Source organism: Triticum dicoccoides, chromosome 6B (assembly GCF_002162155.2).
Source record: "Triticum dicoccoides isolate Atlit2015 ecotype Zavitan chromosome 6B, WEW_v2.0, whole genome shotgun sequence".
NCBI lineage: Eukaryota > Viridiplantae > Streptophyta > Magnoliopsida > Poales > Poaceae > Triticum > Triticum dicoccoides.
In genome coordinates, this window is record NC_041391.1 from 59,540,664 (window position 1) to 59,550,485 (window position 9,822).

At 46.1% G+C, this 9,822-nt stretch overlaps 1 long non-coding RNA gene across 3 annotated transcripts; it reads left to right on the forward strand.

Moving 5' to 3' along the window:
• The first annotated feature begins 33 nt into the window (after nt 1-33).
• On the forward strand, nt 34-2,502 carry LOC119325729. Of its 3 annotated transcripts, none has more exons than XR_005157658.1 (6): nt 34-136; nt 229-682; nt 761-1,006; nt 1,099-1,198; nt 1,976-2,055; nt 2,165-2,502. It is a non-coding gene; the product is annotated as an uncharacterized LOC119325729 (long non-coding RNA). The 3 variants fall into 3 exon arrangements; XR_005157659.1 differs by having other exon boundaries at nt 229-443; nt 577-682; nt 1,976-2,502; XR_005157657.1 differs by having other exon boundaries at nt 1,976-2,502.
• Nucleotides 2,503-9,822: the final 7,320 nt, after the last annotated feature.

Here is a 9,822-nt window from a genome sequence, read left to right on the forward strand (position 1 = left end):
CCATTCGATTTTCTTTCCCCCATCCCGGTTTTCTCCCTCTGGCCTGCTCCTCACGCCGGCGTTACGCGCCGCCTCTGCCGACTGCTCCTCACGCCGGCATCCCGCGCCGCCGTTGCCGACCTCCAGCCGTCGTCCAGTAACCGCTCCCGCGCGCCCTATCTCTCTTCTTCTCCCTTCTCCCTTCCTTTTTTCTCTCTCTCTCTCAAATCTTGTATCTCTCTATTTCAGAAACAACGGCAGCATGGATCCTGATGTGGAGCTCCACTACGGCCCGATCTGACCTGGGAGCGACCAGATCTGTGCGTCTCCGCCCCGCTTCACGCGCCTCCATGGTCCGCCGTCTTCCCGAGCGCCCGCGCCGTGCTCAGCCGCCGCCGTCCCATGCCATGGTAGCCACCCCTCCAGAACGATGTGTCATGGCCGCCTCCCTGCCTCTCCCGCAGGTGGGCCTCTGCGCCCCCGGCCTAGCAGATTAATGGAGGGCGCTGCCGATGTCGGTTCATGCCTCGGTGCTCCTCACCGGCGGAATTTGCCAGCTATTCTATTCCTATCATGATCTTTTCTGTTTTGATGTAGAGTTAACTCCCACCTGTACATGAGCCCCAAGGCACCACGCGATTCTGATGATACACGAACACTGGGTCGGTCCTCTATCCGGCAGCTCCGTTGGGGAAGCACCAAGGTAAAAAACTGATATTTGATAGTAGAGATTATAGTATGTACCTTTCTGAAACTGATATTTGATATATTTCTGTATCAGATCAAAACTCCAAGTATCCTTGGATATAGGGAACAGTTATGGTACAAATAGACTTGATTGTACTGACAATTTTCAGCTTGCACATGGATCCCTTATAGTATGCAATCAAGCTTGATGATAAATTCTTGGAGAGACGCTAGGTGCCATGTAAGGTGACCCAAGACTATTGCTTTCAGTTATTCAATGGTGTTCATATGGCATATTGCTATTAGATATGCCATTGCCTGCAGCGGCAAGCTTGAATTGGTAAGATGGATGGGGGGAGAAAAAGAGTCATTTAACATAATTTTGATTACCGATGCCTGCATGAGCAGCTGCTCACTTTGCGCATGGGATAGGAGGTCATGCGTGGAGGCTACTCGGAGAGGACTGTATGCATGTCCGTGTCCACGCACTTGGAGCAGCAGCCAATGGATGGTCGGCCAGAGGAGGACCAGGGTCAGTTCAAATTTTCTCCATTTGCCTTGCTATTTTCTACCAATGTATTGGCTTGACCTGAGATTGATTAGTCCCTAGCATGTAGTGTTCATCTTCTTCTTAGTTTACATACAGTTGGAGACTGGTTTCTTTTCCTCTTTTTCTGCAGTATGATTTCATGTCTCTTATTTTGGCCTCAGATATATGTACAATAAAGCAACTGTGTGTTACTAAAGAACCTTATGCAGTCGTTGATTCAGTTAGATTCTTTCCTTAGAAAAATACATACATATAGATTCAGTTAGATTCTTTCCTTTGCAAAATGAATTTATTATCAGAAGAATCTCTTGAGATTGTGATGCATATTAGACATTAATTTCTAAAACTTAGGCTTTCCTAGGACAAAGCTAGGGGAATTAGGCGGGAGTCACCCGTCATTGACCAGTTAGGAGGATTCTAAACTTCCATGCTCCAAACAAATTTGGAGGAATGGAGGATACTCAAGCTTCCTGTTTTTCATGATTATCAAAATCCTAGCAAACGATAGTCTAGGAAAGCAGCCAGATTGGTCTTATTACGTGTGGTTTAAAGTTTGCCCGATTGTATGTTATCTGAACAAGATGATTCTCTTTTCTCAATAAAAAGAAAAAACAAGACACTTCTCTGAAAAATAGTCTTACACCTTGGAGTTTCCATCTGTTGTGGTGTACCTCTGTTCTATAAATGCCATGTTTGCATGTTTATTTGATTCAAGTGTATAGATAAGGGCTAAACTAAACCATGCTAATTCGCTACCAGGTTGGAGATTTGGGATCGGAGACGCCAAGAACAAGGGACCAAGGTGCTGAACTAATGGCACGGGCAGAATGATTCTTCAGGTACCAACATAGTCGTCGACTAGAGAATTAAGTTAACTGTTTGATTTACTTGAAGCTCCAAATTGTAGTTATTTTATTCATTCACTAATTTGGTATAATCTTAATCTAGGAGGATTATCACTGTATGATATGAGATCTCGACATTTAGCAATGATAAAACTCTGACATTGGATGGTTCTTTTCTGAAGTATAGTTGTAAGATCTATGATTCTAGCTTCGACCTTTAACAGGACAGTACTAATTGGACATATAATTGATAAATTATGCACAAGATATTCTGTTGTCTTTTGTTCTCCAATCAGATTCATCTAGCACTTTGTTGACTTTCTAATTGTTCTACCCTCTACCTCTGAAACTCAGAAATCAGAGAAAGGTTATTATTGGGGACATACGTGATACATGTAGATAAATTTGGGGACATATACGTAATACATATAGATAAATTTGGACCAGAAATGTTTTTTCTATTATTGGGGACATACATGATACATATAGATAAATTTGGACCACTTATAACAGAGAGATTTCTTGCAAAAAATATTAACTCTCTCCAAGAGTGGGCACTGTCAAGGTAATAACAGGAATTTGCTGAACCTAATTGAATGAAAGCAGGGTGGCAATCCGATTGAGAACCTTCTCTAACTAAATGGACTTACGAACAATCAACAATATCAAATAGTTCCAAATTAACAGATGTTGTTTTATTGAAATACTGATTTAAGAATTTACTACATAATCACTTAGTGTTTTGTTTGATCATCATGTTATCCTAGACCACTTGGGGACAATATCATCAATTTCTTCCATAGTGCAATGCAAGTTCAAAAATGCAGTTTCTGTTCTATGCATTTTTCGAAGTGTATGTATGTTGTAACTGGTTTACAAAACATTGGTCAACCTTCTATGAGTCCACCTAGGGAGCGGCACAGATTTGGAACAAATTCCAGAACAGGCATCCAAGCATTTGGTCTGGTACCACTAAGCTGCCAGAGCAAGATAGCTGGGATGTCGAGTCCATAGGGCAATGGTAAATCACAAATTGGCTGATGTTCGATGGGAAGCATCAGACAATACCAATGTCCAGTAGTAAGATTTGATTGTGCAAGTGATCAACCCAAGTGTGCGTACATCCCCTGTTAGTCCAGATTTAGAAAAATTATGATTTCTGCTATGATAGTTTCCAGAATAGTTTGGCCCTCGAGACACTTCCACTGTATGCATGTGTATTCCTTTTTTCAGAGATATGCGTCTATTGATTATTATTGGAATTGGTTCGACAAACTGTGTATATGTGACAAATTTACTAATATACTGACCCAGCCTAATAATATGACTAATCCATATAGTGGATATGCGCCAATGCTCAAATTTGAAAAATGAAGGATCCAAGTCGCGAGTATGCCCATAAAAAATATATAGTTTGACTTAGTCGTAGGTTCTATAGTAATCTTGCCTTGGCGCTGCTGCCTCTCATCTCTGCTCCTTGCTGCCTGCGGCTGTCCCATCTCTCCTAGCACTGCTGCTGCACTTCTTCTGAAGCAATTCTCAACCCCGTTGCTGCAGTTCTCTAAACTCCAACCTGTTGCTGCTTCTCTCTCTCTCAATTTTTCTGGAAGTCTGTGAACCATTGTTGTGCGATTATATGATTTGTGTTATTTGCTTGAGTGAACCTGTAAGGTTTGTACCTCATGCAAAGTGCTAGCACCTACATATTATCCAAAAGTTTCTTCTAAATGTCATGAGGCATGAGCAACAAATTTTCTCAAGAATGACCCTTGGTATATATAAGGCACGCATGCAATTTTAATAATACTCTTTTCGCTCTCATTGATCTGTTGCCATAGAGCATCGTATAATATAGAAGAGTCAGTCAAACAAAGCTCTTTCAATATCGAACTAATTGTGCCAATGGAGTCAACTCATGTACTAATTCCGAGTGGTGTCAATGGAGTCTACTGATGTACTAATTGTCTGATGAAAACTCTAGGTTATCAGATGATGGCTAGACATCAATCCATACTGCCAGTACTTGGTCCATATAATTGCTCCATACCAGTTGCGCTGTGTAGTTTACTATCTGTGTGCTTCGTGTTCTGTACTTTGATGGAAAAGAATATAGCCTGAAATTTTATTGAATTCTGACGTGTGATGCTGCCACAGATTCTCGCGAAAATTGTTTTATCAGTTTGGAAAATTTTGCAGTTAGCTTTGGGCAAGGTGCCAGGTCTCTGAAATTACTGATGGATGAGGTGGTAAAATGTGTCCGGATTTGGATGAACTCTCATCGAGTTGATAACTTCAGTAGCGGTTACCTGTCAACGCGCTGGACTAAACATCCATCTGTTCTGAGTAGCGACCATGATCAGAAAAGGTGGCAAAGGTAGATATGATTGCACTTATACCTGGGTACATGCCCTCGGTCGCATTGTCTTGGCAGAGGTTGAGTCTGGTTTGACTTTTTGAATTTTGAATTGTACTGGCGGGAGTGAGCTAGGCATCTGCACATAAAACCATAGGCATGAGGGTTTGTGAACTTGCGTACTACATCTTGACGTGAAGTACTTCAGTATCTTAGATCATCTACAACCATGATAGGCTAATTTCGATGCCCAAACGTCATGGAAGTGACCGGACACGTCTGCTTCAGGCTTCCATTTGTGTATACAACCATGTCCTCTACATCCTCCCCAAACTATGTGTTAGAGGTATGGTGGGGGACCACGATGGACCGTCGAAGAAGGCGGCGTGGACAGGGCGGCACAGGACATCGACACCAGACGCATCCGGTGCCAAAAGATGGGTCATGGGCACGAAAGGAGGAAGAAACCGACAATGTGCACATACTTTTAGAAGAGGGGACGGAAAGAGGAAGAAGCCGACAACGAGCACATAATTTTAGAAGAGGTTGTGGGAATAGAGGGATGGTTAAGGGCAATGGTGGGCCTTCGGAGAAGTTAGCTCGGGCAGGATGACACGCGTCATTGGCACCGGTCGTGACCAATATTGAATGGCGGATCAGGGTCAACAGTGGACCAACAGAGAAGGTAGCTCGAGACTAGTGTCGGGGCAATGGTGAACCGACATAGAAGACGGCTTGGGTAGGGTAGCGCACAACATCGGCACCGGTCTTGACCAGTGTCGTAGGATGGGTTGCAGGGACGGAAGGAGCAAGATCAAGATCATAGTTGCTCTCATAGTATCCGCTCAAGAAATTGATATAAGGCGATATATATATTATTTGAAGAACTTACTCATGTCACTTAATCACCAGTTTGATTCATGTTCCTATATTTTGCCCGTAGCAACGCACGGGCATTCTACTAGTTACGGAAAAAAATGATTCGCCCCCTGACTGCTGGGACCCACCAGCTACATCTTCGCACGCAAGGAAGTGCCTGACAGTCAGGACCCACCTGGTCGAAGCATATGTAGTATTGTCATTCTAGTCGCGATCGTGTACGTACATACTCGTCAATGTAGAGGCGCACACTTGTCGTAGTAGAGGCGCGCACGTGTCGTAGTAGAGGCGCGCACGTAGCATCTACACGTACGTACAACGGCCAGGGTGCAAGAAAGAAAATACGGCCACGTACGTATATATGGGCGGGGTCTCGAACGCCTACTCACGCATACATACGGCCAGGTCTCGTGTACATGGTTCGGTCGGGATGGAGAAACTGCGTTGTCGTCGTGTTCATGGGGAGGCAACGGAATGCGTCATGTTTATCGGGAGGCAACGGAACATGTGCTGTTCATCAGGAGCCAACTAGCTTGGACGGAATAGCGGATGGAAACAAGGCCTGGAGTACCACAGAATGGAGCAAACGGCCTTGTGTTCAATAGGCCACGGTCGAAATGGGATCCTGTTAATCGGGAGGGGTCTGGCATACCGCAAAACGGAGGAAACAGACTTCTGTTGGACCTCCTACGGTCGAAATGGGGTCTTGTTGATTGGGAGGGGTGTGATGTACCGAAAAACAAAGGAAACAGACTTGTGTCGGAGTGCTACGGTCGAAATGGTGGTCCTGTTCATCAAGAGGGGTGTGGCGTACCGCAAAACGGGACTCCACGGGATACTGTTCATCTCCACCATTGACCTCCTCCAGCCTACACGTGCTACTGTTCATCCACCATTGACCTCCTCCAACCTCCACCTGTGACTGTTCATCCATGGGCTCTTGTTCATCCAGCCTCCACCGCGCGCTCCTCGACCGGATACTGTTCAACCAGCCCTCTCCACAGGGTCCTGTTCAACCACCCCTCCACAGGCTACTGTTCATCTAGCCCTCCACCAGCTACTGTTCAACCAGCCCTCCACCAGCAACTGTTCAACCTTCCTTCCACGGGGTCCTATTCATCCAGCCATCCACAGGGTCCTGTTCATCCACGCCCAACTAGCTCAATCGATCGGGGTCCTGTTCGTCCAACCCCCCACCGGGAATTGTTCATCCAACCCCACAACAATGCTCAACCAGTAAACATCAAACTTCTCTCATTTGGCCCCAACTAGAGGTCCGGTGAGATGACTATACTGCACCGGCACGGAGGGGGACGCAGCTTCATTGACTTACTGCAACTTCCTTTGGGTGAATGACATGTGGGCCCAACGGGTGGCTGGCCCACCTGTCATACAGCGAAAGGCAGGTGCAGTAGAGGGCCGAGGAGTAGATGGCCAACACGCATGTGAATTCAACACAGTCTGCACTTCTCCCCGCCAGTCCAATCTAGTACGAAATCCTACACACCTATGCACTCTAACCAAGGGTAAGAGTGATCACTCGAATCGCAAGATCAGTTGACTAGAAGCTAAGCTAGACCCATGGAGGCGATGAGCGCGGGCATCAGCTGGCTATGCCAGATGGTCCCTGACGCTGCCCTGCGGCCCGGCACCGAGGAACGTCTCCACGTAGTGCTTGAGGCCGCCAGGGCGAGGGGCCGCTTGGACGACAGCTTCATCTCCTTGTTCAATGAGGTCCTCGTCGGTTTCCTCGACAAGTTCATCGTTGTCAAGAAGCTCGCAGACGACATTGACGTACGCCTCCAACCAATGCGCCCAGGCTCTGCGATGCCCGCCACCCTCAACGGCCACTATGGTGACAACCTCTTTGACACACTGGTGGCCCTGCGACTGCCTGCCGCCGCGCCGGAAAATGGCCACCTAGAGGTCGCGCTCGCCGCGCAGCGCCTGGCGCAGCAAGACACCATCGACATAATCAACCACGTCTACGCGCAAATCGTCCACAAGGACTACTACATGCAAGAGGAGGATGATAGGACGCTAGACTTCTTGGATCGCTGGGCAACCTTGGTCGACTTTGTTCAGAAGCACGTTGAGCTCTCTGCCAACATCGCTGCTCCTCACACGTCGGTTGGTGACCCGGCGCACTAGGGCGTGAGGATGTTGTTGATGGATCCGTATGTATTTTTATCTTTCCTCAAATCCATGTAGTAGTATATGGTACTACTAGTAATTATCATCTTACCTTTCGCATCAACTTCATAATTTTCATACGTACTGCACACATGAATCGTGCCAGAACCAAACCTCTCATTACTCTAGGGAAAATCATTATTTCTATCTACCGGTCGCACCATGGAGAAAAAACAAATTTTACAAGTTACAAGTTCAAAAGGAAAAGCCTGCCGTGTTCGCGTCGCACCCCCACATGGTTGGTCTGGCACGCCGCTCAAGGGGGAATGCGTGCGGTGTTGCATTTTCACTTACAAGTGGGACCACAGTTGAGCAAACCGACTATCGGCAAACCCCCACCCCACCCACCGCGCGATGGCTGAGAAAACAGGAGGGATAAGAGATGGCTGTAGCACGAACTCCAAGAAAATTGGTGTCGGATGGGATTCGTGTGGGTGGCGTGTGCCATACTGCTAGACGTGAATGATAATTATGGCCCATGCCACCCACTATATCGAGCCTATATCGAGGTGCTGGTTACGTAGAACAAATTTCTTGGAGTCCATGCTCAGCCCTCCTCTATCTCTCTTCTCAGCCAGCCAACGGACGCGCGGAGCCCATCGTCTGTTTGCTCATATGCGGTCCCACATGTCAGTGAAAACACAAGAGGACCCACTGAACCTGCACATCTTTCACCTCGACGTGCTGGTGATGAAAAACAAATCCAATAAAGATCTTCGGTGGCCGCTTTTGGAGTTACTCAAGAGTAGTAAGACACTATTTACAGTTTAACTCAAGATGCACATCGCGTGGCTTCAACTACTACTCTAGTTTCCTACATGACATGACCTTGATGTTGGATGTCCCACGTGTCGGCAAAAGGAGGAAGAACCCGACCCAATCTTCGGTTGTGCTCTCGGATTAGACTAGTTGTGCTAACTTAAAATTTTATTGTGCAGAATGGATGCAAGTTTTGGTATTGGGAAGAAGAGTACATCGATATATTGGTAGAGCGCAATTTAGTAGATGTTCTAGCACTTTTAGCTAGCATAGAGGCTAGAGATGATACTAGTGCACTTGTTGATAGAATAGAGGCTAGACATGAGACTAGATGCGAGGAAGCAACGTCTACTTCTTTACACTCGAAGAAGAAAGAAACACGCAAGATCAAGCCTCCGTAGGTCAACAATGAATGCATCAAGAAGGCACTAATCTAACTTATAGGAGCAGTTATGGAAGTTGGATATCTTCTAAAATGTATTCTCGTGGTTCCTGTTTTCTTTGGTCTTGCTTTTCTAGTCAAAATTTGGGTGATGTATTTCCATGTACCAAAAAATCAATGATTAAAAAAAGATATGCGTTTGCAAAGAAAAATGTACGCGGTCGGGATGCGTCTACGCGTTTGGCGCACGGCCACCGCAAGTGAGAAATGGCCCGGACACGACCCCATTGCCCTACCCTAACAGACATAATCTGGGTAAAACGGAGGTCCATTTGGGGTCGTGTGTTGGAGTTGGCCTTACAAGTGGGACCGTAGTTGAGGAAACCGACTATCGGCAAACCCCCACCTCGCCCGACGCACGATGTCTGAGTTAGAGAAACGACGAGGTTGAAGAGATTGCTCTAGCACAGACTCCAAGAAATATGGTGTCAGATGGAAGTCGTGTTGGTGGCGTGTGCCGTACTCCTGGACGTGAATGCTTGTTCTGGCCCATGCCACCCTACTACTCCTACTACTTATATAGTACTAGTAGTATTAAGGATTCGAGGTGCTCGTTACGTACAGCGAACACATTAACATATGGCTACAGTAAAAACACCCGCCCGACACGCGAAGCATGTGAAGCTAGTACAAATATTGTACTACTTGTTGATTGGCCTCATCCGATAACCTGTTGCAATGCAGGTACAATTATGTATTCAGAAAATATATTTTTGCCTCATCACAGCACTCACTCAGAGAAGCAACTCGAAAGCCATTCATAAATTTAGTAAGTTTATCACAGGCATATCATTTTATTACATACAACAGGTCATCAACCCACATCGACAACGAGGATACATTATAAATACTAAAGTTTTCATCACACAACAAATAACAAGCAATGAATGAACTTCAAGTCAACCAATCCTCGGCATTGGAGACGCTTGCTTTGAACCACAAGTGATTCTCTGGGAAGGGCCATCCATTGTCGATCTCGAGACCAATGCAGGACTGATCATCGAGGCTGAAGCGGCCTACTACATCAGTACCAGGGTAGGGAACCACCGAAATGTCCGAGGTATAGATACAGTTGCTTCTCATAAATGGTAGTAACGCTGTGTCAACAGCAGTTGGATGGCCTTTCACCATCATT